Source organism: Micromys minutus, assembly GCF_963924665.1.
Source record: "Micromys minutus genome assembly, chromosome: 4".
NCBI classification, from domain to species: domain Eukaryota; kingdom Metazoa; phylum Chordata; class Mammalia; order Rodentia; family Muridae; genus Micromys; species Micromys minutus.
Genome location: NC_137973.1, coordinates 24,635,337 through 24,650,255, shown reverse-complemented (window position 1 = coordinate 24,650,255; position 14,919 = coordinate 24,635,337). Strand labels below are relative to the sequence as shown.

The 14,919-nt window shown below is 47.3% G+C and overlaps 2 pseudogenes across 2 annotated transcripts in view; both read left to right on the top strand.

Annotated features, from left to right (window-relative positions):
* The window catches only part of LOC308419637 (nucleophosmin-like), a 506,796-nt pseudogene that overhangs the window by 83,024 nt on the left and 408,853 nt on the right, over positions 1-14,919 (top strand). The window lies entirely within an intron of this gene.
* On the top strand, positions 4,000-4,882 carry LOC308419850 (small ribosomal subunit protein uS2-like; annotated as a pseudogene). The gene has a single exon. The product of its transcript is annotated as a small ribosomal subunit protein uS2-like (transcript).

Genomic DNA, 14,919 nt, shown 5'->3' with positions numbered 1-14,919 from the left:
CTGCCCGTTGTAACTTGATCACCTTGCCTTTGATGACTCAGTGCTGCCACCTGGCTCCAGCTATCTGGACCCGGTTCACCTACCACAGTTAATGAATCCAGTCGAGTGAGTGTCTCAGATCCTAAGATCTGACACAGGAAACAACAACAACAACAACAACAACAACAACAACAACAACAACAACAACAATGCTCTCCAAATGTGCTGGTGCCCCTGTCACCATTTTGTATCTTATGAGATTTTACTGAAGGACATGTCTTCAGGATCTTCCTATTGTGGAAATTAGGTTTTACACAGTGTACCCACTCTTACACTGTGATTTTTCCCCCCAAAATCATCAACACTAAACCAAGAGACATCAGGCATCTCTAGATTCTTTTTAGTAGGCCATCTTTCGAAAAATGCTTTGGCCAACCAACCATTCAAACAAACTTAAAAAAAAAAGTTATTTATTTATTTTATGTATATGAGTACAGTGTAGCTGTCTTCAGACACACCAGAAGAGGGCATCATATCTCATTACAGATGGTTGTGAGCCACCATGAGGTTGCTGGGAATTGAACTCAGGTCCTCTGGAAGAACAGTCGGTGCTCTTAACCACTGAGCTATCTCTTCAGCCCTCAAACAAACTTTTAACACACCTTTTTTTTTTTTTTTTAAAGAAGAACAATTTGAGCTTCCATGTTAAAATTAGGATTTTCCCTCAGTATATTAATAACCTCAGCCTGACATATTTTATGTTTCTTCCACCATTACCCTACACACATCCTTCAGATTTCTGCTTGAGTGAATTAGCAAACTCCATAAGCTCTTTAGTAGGTAGTGTGTAGACATATATTTTTCTTAACCTACTTTAATAAGGGTTCAACCTCTCCTCTCCCCACAACCCACCAGAGGTAGTGGAAAAGAAAGGTTATTAGGACACAGGGGAAAGTGGACCTGTTTAGAAATTGTTCTTTTGGGGGAGATTCAAATCTTCATTGTTCTCAGTCCAGTCCAGTAGCAAACACCACACATGAATCAGCAGCTGAAGTCTAGTTCACTAAGTATTCACCACTCATAAGTAACAGAAGCTCAATTCAGAAGAAACCCTAAGGGTTGCCAACCTGCCTGAGGCTGAGGAAAGGGCAAGAAGCTGCAGGAACCTCAGGAGAAGTTCTTTGGTGAGTTTCTATATGAAGTCACCACAAGTGGAGCCCAGCAGTGCAATGTAAGGTGAACCAATCACCTTACATTGCACTGCGTGATGTCAGCGAGGACTAGTGAGGTAGAATAAAGTGAACCAATGCTCAAGCTTCTGCTGTCTGCAGGGGTCATATTTATACTCCTTCTAAACACCACATGTCTGCTATAGCAAAACTTCCTTTTTCCTGTGTGCCCCAGCAAAGCATCGTTTGACATCACTGATTTTCCAGAGAAACCAGAAATGTCCACTTCAGCAGTGTACTTCCTCATTATCTACACTTTATAGCCCTCCATGAGCTTGCTTAAAACCTTGAGTCTGGTTATAGGTCTAGAACCACTATTGGTGGGTTCTGAAGGACACCTGTATTGTTTTGCCTGGCATCTTCTTCGGGGAAGGTTACCTTTGGTTCAGCAGACAGTGAAGAATTAGCTCCCCTAGGCAAATGTGAAGAAGGTCATATTGCAGGAGGTAGGGATTGGAGATACATCTTCTGCTAAGGCTGGAGAAACTTCTTTAGAATTCAAGTGTTCAGAATCCTCAGCCTCATTGGGGCACTCCCACACTCTTCCACCCTGAGTTACAGGGCCCCAGTGTTTACTAGTCAGTCAGTGTCCTTACTCTAAGTGTCAACACCATCTACCACTGGGATTTAAATTTTCATTATAATTCAGCTAATCTTGTTTTGCTTTTTTAAAATTTTGCTTTTTAATATTATTATTATTATTTCAACACTCCAGGTTTTATTCCTGTCCTGCTCCACCCTCCGACTGTTCTACATCCCATACCTCCCTCCCCAACCCTGTCTCCATGAGGATGTCCCTACTCCACATACCCTAATTCAGCTAATTTCAAAATCAGGTTTCTTTTTGATTTTCTGTAACTTGAGCTCTGTAGCTGTTAGAGGGATAATCCTCTTCCACGGAACAGTCAGAAACCTTTATAGTGTGTATATGAATCTAGAGCTGGTCAACTTCACCAGGGAGCTTGAATTACTCTCCTTTGCCAACAGCTTCATTATTTCACTAAATCCCTCACTCCTCATTCTAGGTGAATCAGGATAATCAAATGCATTTATTTCATAAACGGATTAAATAATTCACACCATGGCATTCTAATGCTCTCTATACTTCTAGAAGAGGCTTCAGTAACCGTAGGTGCCAGCAAATTAGAAAGCCTGCTCCAGATACTTTTTAAAAAAATCCATTCTTATAATTCTGTTTCTCCAGAGCCACTCCTTGTGCACAGTCTGTATTAGTCAGGGTTCTCTAGAGGAACAGAACTGATGGACTGGATCTATATTAAAAGGGGATTGATTAGAACGGCTTACAGGCTGTAGTCCAGCCAGTCCCACCGTTGCTGTCCACCAATGGAAAGGCCAGGAATCCAGGAGTTGTTCAGTGTAGGAGGCTGATGTCTCAGCTGGCCTTTGGTCTGTTAGGAATAAGTTCAGGTTCCAAAGAAAGAGACCGCCATTCCAACTAAAGTGTCTGGACAAAACAAACTTTCTCTTGGTCAAGAGGGTGAGTTCAGAAAAGCTTCTAAACAGGAAGTGCATCTAGCTCAAGTGGTGGCTGTGTCGGTTTCCCATCGGCTTGTGTCCCTTCTTCACAATCTTACTCAGTCGGTTAGTCCGTGAAAAACTGACACACACACCCAATGAAGGAAGAAGGGAGAAATGGCTACTGCTCCAGGTTATCAAATAACTAGAACAGAGCACTAGGCCTTTGTATAAACAAATGTTTTACCTGGTGTAGAGAATTAAACGTTTTCATAAAAGCATTATAAAGTGGGGGAGATAAAAATGTTAATTTCTTGTCCTAATACAGGTTTTATAGTATTTAAGGGGTAAGACCCATATTTGATATTTCTTACAGATATATGTTGGCATCCTGAAGTTCTGACACCGATGTAGGAATTCATCATGTTGGTCAGAGAACAACTTTCGGAAGTTGAAGAAGGTCTAGAAGCAGAGTTTCTCTTTTTGTTTCCACTACTGTCCTGTGTCTCCCAAGCTGGTTCACAAGCTGTTAGGCACCCCCCTCCCTACCCCATCCCTCCTTACCCCACCCCTCCCTACCCCACCCCTCCTTACTCCATTCCTCCCTACCCCATCCCTCCTTACCCCACCCCTCCTTACCCCACCCCTCCTTACCCCACCCCTCCTTACTCCACCCCTCCCTACCCCACCCCTTCCTACTCCACCTCACTGCAGAAGTACCTGGTTCTATGGATTCCTGTTGCCATTTTCAACTTTCTGTGTGGGTCCCAGGGTCAAACTTAGGTTGTCAGACTTGTGTAGCTATACCTTTAGTTCACTGAGCCATCTCCCCAGCCTCTGAAAGTAATTTTGTATCATGTAAAAGACTCTGTACCAATGATAAAAATCCACATGACATCTTGTGGCATTCAGACTAACTTTTAGCATTATGATCATATTCAACCTCCGATAACCTCCCTTATCTACTTCATTCTGTCCAGTTGGGTGTGTGAAGATAAGTGGACAACTTGCAGGAACTGGTCCACCATTGTGTGGGGTCCAGGGCTTGAACTCAGGTCTTCAGACTTTGCAACCACCTCACCATGACCTCTCTTTCTTGAGTTTAATTAGGCTGTTCTTATGAGCTTGGGTAGGAACAGCAGACGGTGAGCCACCCCCTGGAGAAATGACTCTCAGCATCTGAACTAGTTTTAAGTGGCTTTTGCAAATGAAAATCTGTGTTAAAAGTTTATGCCCACTTTCCGCGCTACCCGGGGACAGGTCCACACGGCGTTGTTCTTGGTTTCCATCGTAACTTAAAAGGGAAACTTACACAATGTCCGGAGCCCTTGACGTCCTGCAGATGAAGGAGGAGGATGTCCTCAAACTCCTTGCTGCAGGAACCCACTTAGGTGGCACCAACCTTGACTTTCAGATGGAACAGTACATCTACAAAAGGAAAAGCGATGGTATCTACATCATAAATCTGAAGAGGACCCGGGAGAAGCTGTTGCTTGCAGCTCGCGCTATTGTTGCCATTGAGAACCCCGCCCACGTCAGCGTCATCTCCTCCAGGAACACTGGCCAGCGAGCTGTGCTGAAGTTTGCTGCTGCCACAGGAGCCACTCCAATTGCTGGCCGCTTCACACCTGGGACCTTCACTAACCAGATCCAAGCAGCCTTCAGGGAGCCACGGCTTGTAGTGGTGACTAATCCCAGGGCTGACCGCCAGCCCCTCACGGAGGCCTCTTATGTCAACCTGCCCACCATTGCTCTGTGTAACATTGCAGACTCTCCCCTGCGCTATGTGGACATTGCCGTCCCGTGCAACAACAAGGGAGCTCACTCAGATGTGGTGGATGCTGGCCCGGGAGGTACTCCGCATGCGAGGTACTATTTCCCGTGAGCACCCATGGGAGGTTATGCCTGATCTTTACTTCTACAGAGACCCCGAGGAGATTGAGAAGGAGGAACAGGCTGCTGCTGAGAAGGCTGTGACCAAGGAGGAATTCCAGGGTGAATGGACCGCACCAGCTCCTGAGTTCACTGCTGCTCAGCCTGAGGTGGCTGATTGGTCTGAGGGTGTGCAGGTGCCCTCTGTGCCCATTCAGCAGTTCCCCACAGAAGACTGGAGTGCACAGCTAGCCACTGAGGACTGGTCAGCAGCTCCTACAGCGCAGGCCACTGAGTAGGTTGGAGCCACCACTGAATGGTCCTGAGCTGCTCAGCAGACACCTGAGGAAAGGGAAAAAAGGTGGAAGGAAAATAAAGTTTCTAAAAGAAAAAGAAAAAAAAAGTTTATGTCCACAAAGGCTCCAGATTTCAGGTGCTTAACTAATACCCAAATTGGCATTAATAGTCTGGTGGCATTAAGTATGACTCTTGTGATGGTTTATCTATATTTTCCAGATTTTACTGCTCTATATGAGCCCAAATATACTTTATTACAAATTTAGAGACTAGATTTATTTTATTTCGTGTGCATCCTGCTTTTGTGTGTGTGCACTTGTGTGTGTGCATGTGCACTTGTGTGTGTGTGCATGTGCAGTGTGCCTGTTCAGTGCTCTGGGTGGTCAGAGAAGCCATTGGATCCCCTGACACTGGAATTAGGGCACTTAGGAGCCATATTGTGGATGCTGGGAATCTAACCTAGGTCCTCTGCAAGAACAAGTGCTTTTAACTGACGAGCCATCTCTCCAACAATAATTTAATTATTCTGAGATATGGTTGTCCAGGCTGGCCACAGTGCACACTCCCTTTGCGCTGAGTATGTAGAGATACAGGCTGTGCCTAAAGATGTAGGGAGGCACTACGTTGGCTACTTCTTTATCTGTGCTTCATTATCTTTCAACTGGCATAGCTATCAAACAGATTTTTATTTCCTTAGAATTGTAATTATAAGTGACAATTTGTAGTTCTTTCTTCACAGAGAAATGTTTTTCTCAGTTATTTTTCCCCCACTTTTTATGGTGTTTTTGTTTTGAGACAGGGTATCACTATGTAGCCTGGGCTGGCTAGAACTCACTAAGTAGATCACCCTGGCCTTGAACTTGCAGAGATCCACCTGCCTCTGCCTCCTAAGTGCTGTGATTAAAGATATTTATCACCACACCCTGTAGGTTTAGAGTTTTCAAAACTAAGAGGGGTCTTAATGTTTCAGCCTCTCTTCTTGCCCACCAGAGGTAAGGAAGGAAGATGGCTAATAGGAAAAGGGGGCATGGACCTGTTTAGAAGTTGTTCTTTGGGGCGGTTCCAATCTTGATTGACAGCAATCTAGTCCACTCAAATCAGCAGCAGTGGGTTGATCCAGAGGAAATGATAAGGCTTCCCTGATTGGCGTGAGTCTGTTGACATAGCAAGAAGCAGCCGGAACACCTCCAGAAGTTCTTTGGTGTGTTTTTCTCTATGGAGTCAAGGCAAGCAAAGGTCAGAGAAGAAAGCAAGGCCAACCAATGCAAGAGTATTATCCACTGTCTGTTGGGTTAGACTGATACTTTCTTTCCAAACATCACGTGATCTTCAAGCATCTGCTCCAGTAAAGCGTCCCATGCCCTTTCACCACACAGTTTCCAGAAGAACATCACTTGTCTGTTCTCAGCAAAACACCCTCTCACTGTGTCTGCTTCAGCAAAACACCCTCTCAATAGACAGGTTTCAGAAACATCACACGACGCAGATGAGTCTCCAACCAACTTTTCTGCTTTTAACATTTTTTGACTTTTGCTTATTTATTTTTGCGTGTCTGCGTGAATGTGCATGTGTGAGGCCAGAGATCATCACCAGCTGTCTTCTGTCACTTTCTTTTTTAAGATAGTGTCTTTTATTGAGCCTAGACCTCACATGATACTTTAACATTTTCTGCAAGTTGGAACCTTCCACATAACTACTATGTAACATTCAGAACTGGGACATTCCTCGGTCTTTTTGGACTCCTTGTCTTATAAAAAATTGAACGTAGAAGGCCTCTCATTTGGGATTCACTGCTGCATTATTATCATAGCTGGGCTGTTTGTTTTCGGCCAGTGCATCACAGATGGGGACGCTGGTCCTTCTCACTGCAGCCGACAGTGACTATAATTAGATAACCCATTAATGATGCTCACATCGACCCCTGAAGGTGTCTCCTGGACTTCTCTCCTCTGCTGCCCTGTCTGTCTGCAGTTCTGGTACTTTCAGGAGTGGGGGAAGACCGCATAACTGTTATCATTAAACATTGAACTTCTTCAATAAATAAGGAAAGAACCCTTTCTCGAATTTATTTACTAGTTTTGGAGATGGGCAGCACTTGTGATTTGCCTGCTGGAGCTTCTCGAGTGCTATTTGACATGGACATTTTCTCTGATTTCTCTGGAGTTCCCAGCACTGGCAAAATGCAGGCATATAGGACGTGCTCAACAACTTCGAACTGACCTTCTAAGGAAAGAAGAGAAAATTTTAATAAATCACGGCCTCATAGTGACTCCTACACTCTTTTTACGCTTGCCCTTCAGAGGCCACCTCTGAGGTGCCATGTGTCACACAGTCATAGATAGCAAAAAAGATGGGAGTGTGTGTGTGTGTGTGTGTGTGTGTGTGTGTGTGTGTGTAAAAGATAGAGAGAGAGAGAGATTAGTAGTCTGGTCTTGATAAACTGTTACCAGTATATCAGTATAACCCTGTGGCCTAGGTACGTGCTGTGGCTCTGAGTCTCTGTAAAAAGGAATAAGTGTCCTAAGTAGGCACGTGGAAGAGCTGAGCAGTGGCCCAATAAAAGGCTCTGCCACTCCCCCAGGCTGCGGTACTCCCTGTGGGTGGATCTGGTATCATCTTTACAGTCATGATGTCAGTTATATACTAAGAAATGGAGGCCTGTGCCAGCCTCTCATCCAACACACAGCACAGGTGAGCCCTCCCCGAGGTGGGCAGGTGGAAGGAGTGCACAGGAGTCATCACAGGTCAGATGTGTTGCAACCTCTCTGTGAACCTTTTTTCTGGCACACAGAGGGAATCTGGGAGTGAAACAGAAAGGTCCTTTCATGGTGATAGAAGTGATGGGGAGGGTGGGGCCAGGTGCTTGGGGGCTCTGTAATGCATCTGGAAGGCCTCTCAAGGAGGCCAGGAGAGTGGCAGCTAGCCTCTAAGGGTCTGGGGACTATGGCCTAGAGCACTCAGTCCTCAGTCTCCCCAGCTTGAGAGCCACGGGAGTTATGAGTGGCTCTGCCAACCCTGGTTTCTCTCTTAGCCTCCTGCTGCTGTGGGGTTTTTTTGCCCCAGGGCATAGGGCAAGCAGGAATGTGGCAGGGAAAACATGTGGAGGGGAAAATGTAGATTAGGGCCTCAGCAACCCCAGAACCCCAGTTGGCCTGCCTCCACATTAGGACTCAGGCTTAGGATGGCTTGGTCTTCAGTATCCACCTCCCACTCACCCCTTGAACCATGGTTGCCTTCCATCTGTCAGAAGAGAAGAGCGAGTCTGTTTTTTGTACTCTGGTTGTGACCACTGAAGCCAGAAGTCTAAAAATCCCTCACCAGCCTCAGGGAACCCCAGCACAGCCTCTGCCCAGCCCTGAGGATGGCTATACTGTACAGCCTGCTTTCCGAAAGTGTCCACCCCATGCTTACAACAGGGGCATTTTTACCTTTTAAAAAGGTGACACTCTTTCTTTCTGGGAAGACTGGGCATGGCTACCGAGGGCTCCTGGAGATCTAAGAATGGCTGATTTTCATCTACGGGGTGGTCTGCGGAGAGAAGAGTGTGGGTGGACACAGGTTGTGATGTGGCTAGTCCAACAGTGGCTGTCCTGACAGAAACACCAAGACGTGGTTGTTCAGTCCACGAGGCTGAATGTCTCAGCTGATCTTCAGCATATGTCAGAATCCAAAAGAAAGAAATGAGTTCTAATGCCAGCACAGGATTGCCTCAGCAGCAGATTAGATGAATGTGCCAGCAAGAGCAAAATCAAACAGGCAAAAACAAAGCCTTTCTTCTTCTGTATCCTATACATAGCCTGCCACTAGAAAGTCTGGCCCAGATTCAAGGGGGGTCTTCCCACATCAAATGTTTCTGCCAAGAAAACTCCCCCATAGGAGGGCCCAGTTGCTTCATTTTTAGTTGATTTCAGATGGAGTCAAGTTGACAGCCACAGTTAGTGGCATGTTTGTCATCCCAGTACTTGGGAAGCTGACACCGCAAAATCAACACCAGGTCCAGAAAAATCTGTTCTAGGTCAGCCAGGGTTACACCTTGAGACCTGTCTGAAAAAATGAAACAATGAAGAACCCATAGGGGCTCATTGATGGATGGCATGGCCTCCAGTGAAGGCCAGAAGTCAGGTGGACACTTCCATCCACTGCCAGAACATGCTAGTCTTTCCTCTCCTTTTCCCTTCCTTAATTTTTAAAAATATTTATCTTTATTTTTTGTGGATTGGTGTTTTGCCTGCATGTATGTCTGTGTGAGGGAGCCACAGTCATATGCCCCGAAAGTGGAGTTACAGACAGCTGTGAGCTGTCATGTGGGTGCTGGGAATTTCGGGGTCAGAGCAGGTAGTGTTAAAAAGATGGGGATAAAACTTGAAGGCCAGGAGGATGAGACTCCAGGGCTCCTATTTTTTTGTCTAGCCTGCTTCAGTGTAGACCAGTGGTTCTTAACTTTGTTAATTGCTACAACCCTTTAATAGAACTCCTTATATTGTGGTGACTGCAACCATAAAATTATTCCATTGCTACTTCATAGCTGTTATATCGCTACAGTTATAAATTGTAATATAGATATCTGATAAACAAGATGTCTGATATGCGATCATCTAGGGGCCACGACCCTCAGGTTGAGAACCACTGGTGTAGACTTTGTTTCAAACTGTAACAGTCAAGTTTCAAATTCCTTGTGGCAGCCCAAGGAGCTGAGGTCTTTACATCTAGTTCGAGCAATGCCTGGTAATGTCTCAGGAAGTCCTGAAGATGACCTGGGTCACCTTGGTGTCTCTCTGTGAGTTGTAGACTTTCAGTTGAAAGTTGTGGTAAGCGCTTGCTCTTGCTTCTCTTGCTCTTTAACCCTTTGTCCTTCCTCTCCCCATCCCCCCCACCCCTGCATGTGCTCATGGTCGACCTCTTCTCTACTTCTCTCTCTCTCTCTCTCTCTCTCTGTATTCTATCACACACACACACACACACACACACACACACACACACACACACACGCTGTGTTAAACAGTATAGCAAGTTACATCGAACTGTTCCGTATTCTGCTTTTGGCTCAAATTGGCCTCAGCTAATTTTTTAGTCCCCCCACCCCCATTAATTCATTGAGCACCTCTGTGTCCTTGTGGTGAGGGATAAAAGATACAGGAGACACATGAGGGCAGAGATGTGTACACGGGCCAATAAATGCCTGTTTAGATGTTTCAGGGTGACAGTTGAACTAGAAGCACGGGTGAAGGTCAAAGGGTCAAAGGCATGGTCCTCAGTCCGGGTATGGAGTTACTAGAGGGATGGAAGTCAAGCCACCTGTCCTCACAGCTTTCTGCAGGCACCCAATAGTCAGGGTGATGGGGTGGGACAAGAGTCAGCAGACTTCGTTTATTTTGTACACAGCATTCTGCCTGCTTATATGCCTGTATGCCAGGCCTCATTACAGATGGTTGTGAGCCACCATGTGGTTGCTGGGAATTGAACTCAAGACCTCTGGAAGAACAGTGTTCTTAACCTCTGAGCCATCTCTCCAGCCTTTTTTTTTTTAAGATTTTATTTTACTTATACGAGTACATTGAAGCTGTCCTCAGACACACCAGAAGAGAGCATCATATTTTATTATAGATGTTGTGAGCCACCATGTGGTTTCTGGGAATTGAACTCAGGACCTCTGGAAGAGCAGTCAGTGCTCTTAACCACTGAGCCATCTCTCCAGCCCCCGAGTCAGCAGACTTTGAACCTCAGCTCTGGCACTTAACTAATGTCAGCTGCAGGTCTCTGAGCAAGCTGATTTCACTTTCCTAAGGCCCAGTTTCCCATCTGTAAAATGTTGGCAATGGCATGGGGGGAGGGGCTTCGGGGGATGGGGTTGGGGAGGACTTGCTTCCTGCTGTTTCCTTCCAGCTCCAGCACCTGTGAGCAGCACTCCCCCCACCCCTTTCCTGACTGTCCCACCTCTCCTCCCAAGACCCAGCCTGGGCTGGAAGCTCCTTCCTGCCACTGCTTCTGACTTGATTAGCGGTTTGCTTTCAGCAGCATTAACGCCAACCCTTCCTATTCATCGCAGTCTGAGGAAACACCTGGAACAGCTTCTGTTTGCCTACACCCCACAATCACACATGGCACCACACAGTAGTCGGACGACCCTGGAGTTGTTTCAGAGATAGATTGAAGACCAACCTTGGGGAGGGAAGGGTCAGGCCTAGAGGAAGTCCCACAGGATGCAAGCCAGGCCTGTTAATAGCTAGCACTATGCAGAGTGGGGACAGGGAAGCTCTTGGCTGGGTTGAAGGTGGCATGCATGTGAAGTGGGGTATCTCATTACCCAGGAAGGGCCCATCGGAGTGTAAATGAGGAGGAGGCTTTAATGCTGCGGCCTAGAGGCCCAGGAGGGACAAGTTAGAGACAAGGGTGAGGAGTGAGAGAGAGCCAGGAGGACATTGCTACTGCCTCTAAGTTCTAGGCAGGGTGGGCTGGGCTTTCATCATCTGCTGCATGACCCTAAGAAGTCCTGACCATTGGTGCAGTCCTTCTGAAAATGGGTGGAAAGAAATGGACGTGGAGTGCCGTTTGCTAGCGTCTGATACTGCGGATAGGTGGAGAGGAACAGCTAGGGCTGAGGTTCTGAGGATCACAGTGAGAAGAATTGGATGGAAGATTCCAGGGTGTAACGTTCACTCCTACGTGTGAGCAGAGGCCATGGAAGGGGTGGGAAAGGAGACTATACTCTGACCACCATTATAGACAGAAGCTGATCCCACAGCACTGGGGACACCCTTCCCCACTACGTATGACCTCCAAAGATGCTTTAAGCAACTGTCTGCTTTGCCCTGCCTCAACCTGTCTTTTTCTGCCCTGCTGGGAGATGTCACGGTCTCATCACTGCTCCTGAATCCAAGAAAATCTACCTTTCCCACATCGCAGGAAGAAAAATGTCCTTGGAGAAACGGTATGAGAGACCTCAAGGTCCACAGTACGAAATGGGTAAAGATCTGAATGGGTCCCATCTCTGTAGATTGTTGGTTTAAGAAAAAACTCTCTACCTTCCACTCTATAAATGAAGGCTATTCTTTTAAGAATAGAGAGAACATGCAGGGGAGAAGGAGGATGTGATTAACTGGTAGTCTATCATGCGGGCACACATTCACCCTCACCGGTGCCTCCTGAGTCTTCACCTATAAGTGCAGAAAACTGATCTTGCAGCTCACCGTGGTGGCTTTCATGCTTCTCTGTGCATTTCTGCAGCTCTTCAAACGACGCCACAGTTAACTAACGGTGACAGCGGTACCCCAGAGCTTACAAAGCACGTGTCACCATGGTCTCATCTCAGGCCTGAGCTTCCCACCCTGTGAAATCTCCACAGTGCTGCCTCAGCCTGGCTGCTTTCATGGCAGTTGATGCCCTCTAAGACTGACTTTTGGAGGCTGAAACCTACCCCAGCCTCACTTCCTGTCTGACCCAGTGAGTGGTTAGCTCGGCAGCTTCTTTTCCCAACTGACCCTGGTGTGCGCTCAGCTCTGCATTTTCCTCATTCCTTTCTGGACCTTTCTTCATAGCTTCTGGCGTGAAGAAAAATATTTTATTTATTCCTCATTCACATGTATGTGTGCGCATGCATGTGTGCGTGTGTGCATGCGTGCGTGCGTGCACAGGTGCCTACAGAAGCCAAAAGAGGATGTCCCTGGCACTAAAATTACAGATGGTTTTGAGTTAGCTGCCTGATGTGAGTGCTGGGAATTGAACTTGGGTCGTCTGGAAGAGCCATCTCTCCAGCCCAGCCCCAAGCTCCTTGATTTTTTCTTACCTCTCACCCTAATCTTCTAGTATCAACCATTCCTCTTCTCTTTGTCTTCAGCTCTAACTGACCTTTCTCTGCTCTGGTTTTGCTGGAGGACATAGATCTAACATACCCTGAGAGGACAGGCCTGCATGGGCCCTGGCTCTCTTAGACAGGAACCCTTTGTTCCTGGAAATGAGTAAACAGAAAGTCTCATGTTCTTGCTGAAGGGCAGCACCAAAGACCAGACCCTCACTAAGAAGTATCCAATGACCTTCTAGCTTGCTTCCTTAAACACTCTGGCGTCCCCAGGAACCTGTACCAGGGAACAGCTTGTTTCTCCTTCCACCGAGGTCCATTCAAGCACCTCTTCTGCTTCCTTGGGTCCCTAGGTTTAATCCCTGAAGGAATCTAGTCTTTTTTCCCTGTCCCTACAAAGATACGTGGCCAGCACACTTGGGGACCTGTGACAAGGTGATGTCTCTGAGGGGGGAAAAAAGACATTTTCCCTCAACAAACCCTCCTGCATAATTGGAAAATCCCCACTGGAATCCAATCGTCAGCTTTCTTCCTATCTTGTTAAATCCACTGCTTTTCAGGACGCCGGTGGCAACAGAACTCTAAGGTGGAGCTCAAAATTGCAGATAAGCATCCGTTTTTCGACTCTCAAACCCTTCCTGTAGCTCCCCCACTTCCAAGTTGTCATGGCATCCTGAGCATGTGATGTCCAACACAGGAGGTTGGGTGGGAGGGGCTGATCCTAATACTGCTTCGTGTCTATGTGAGCAAATTCCCTGTCCAAGCTCACCAAACCCACTCTCCCATGGCTGCAGTTCTGGTACCTACCAGTAGGGGTCAGTGTTGCATTAGTCACAATGACAGGCAAGGATTGGGAGTCAGCGCCCTGCCGCTGACCAAGAGTCAGGGAAACAGGATCGCGATGGAACCAGATATGGCTTCACACAGCTCAACGCCTGCCCCAAATCAGGTTCTTGTCCTGATGGTTCCGTGGTTTCCCCAGCTGCCGTAGGACTGTGCAGTGTGTAAGTCTGCTCAGTGGATGGTGGTGTGTCAGCGTCAGCCTGGGTACAGGGTGCTAAAAAGCTTTGAGGCCCTGGTTTTGACATAAAAGCCTGGACTGACTCCCTGTGTAACCGCAGAGCCCTTCAAAGGCATATGAGACAGAAGTGGAGATCCTGGCCTCCCAGAATAACCACACTGATCCTGACACAGACCGGCTTTGGCATGTGTCCCTGCCTTGGCTAGGGCACTAGTAGGAATAGGGCCCCTCCTCCACTCCATGGTCTGGCCACTCGAAGTCTGTGGTTTTCTGGAAGGTAATGCCTGTCCATTGGTCAGCTTCAGCAATGGACAAAATACAGACAAGGGATGGAGGACTGATTGGTTCTGTTGAGAGGACAGAAACAGAGGTCCCCTGTGGGCCTCAGCCACTTCGGCCATGGGTACCATAATGACAAGATTGCTCTGTGTCACTGTCACGGCAACTCTAGCTGCTGGGGTCCTTGCAGAGGCAATGTTTCATAGTAGGGTTTTTTTTTTTTTTCCATCCATTATTGCCTTAGGAAAGAGAGAGGAAGTCTATCCAGTGTCAACACTGTATAGACGGAGAGATAATGGGTGGCCTGGGACCAGATACAAACAGACCTCGGTATTTATTGAGTTTTCTCCAGTCTTCCCCAGAGAGACTGCGTGGGGGAACAGAGAGAGGGAGACAAGGCTCTCACGACCCTAGCATCCAGGGCTAGCAATCCGGGGGACAACTGGAAAGGAGGAGACTGTGCATCAAGGGATGTCCTTGAAGCAAAAGGAGAAGCACCAAGCTTGAGATCCCTGGGTAGAGCAGGGGGAGACAAGTGCGAGCCATGTTTGGGACCCACTTGCTCAGGGTCCTAGGGTTCCTGCTTTGTCCTGGTATGTGAGGCAGAGTGGAGGAGCTGACCACAGGGAAGAAGGGATTCTTGTGTCTAGGCCTGAGAAGAGACCTCCAGGCCTGCCTCTGGCCACCCAATTCACTTTCAAGCTGTTGACCAGCAGAAGTTGGAGGGGCGTGTCTCTGGACCTTGTCTCCAGTGGACTAGCCTTCTCATCCTGACCAGTGTTTCTCTCTGAGGGCAGGACACGCCTGCCCTGAGGCCTGAGAGTCCCTCCTGCTGCAGCCTCTCATGATCTCCCACAGGCTGTCTCTGTGAGTCTGCGAGGTATCATTTTTGAGTTCAGATGTCTCCCTTTCTGGAACCTGCTCTCTGCTAGTGCTGAGCTAATTCTTGACCCATCTGAGGGGTACTCGGG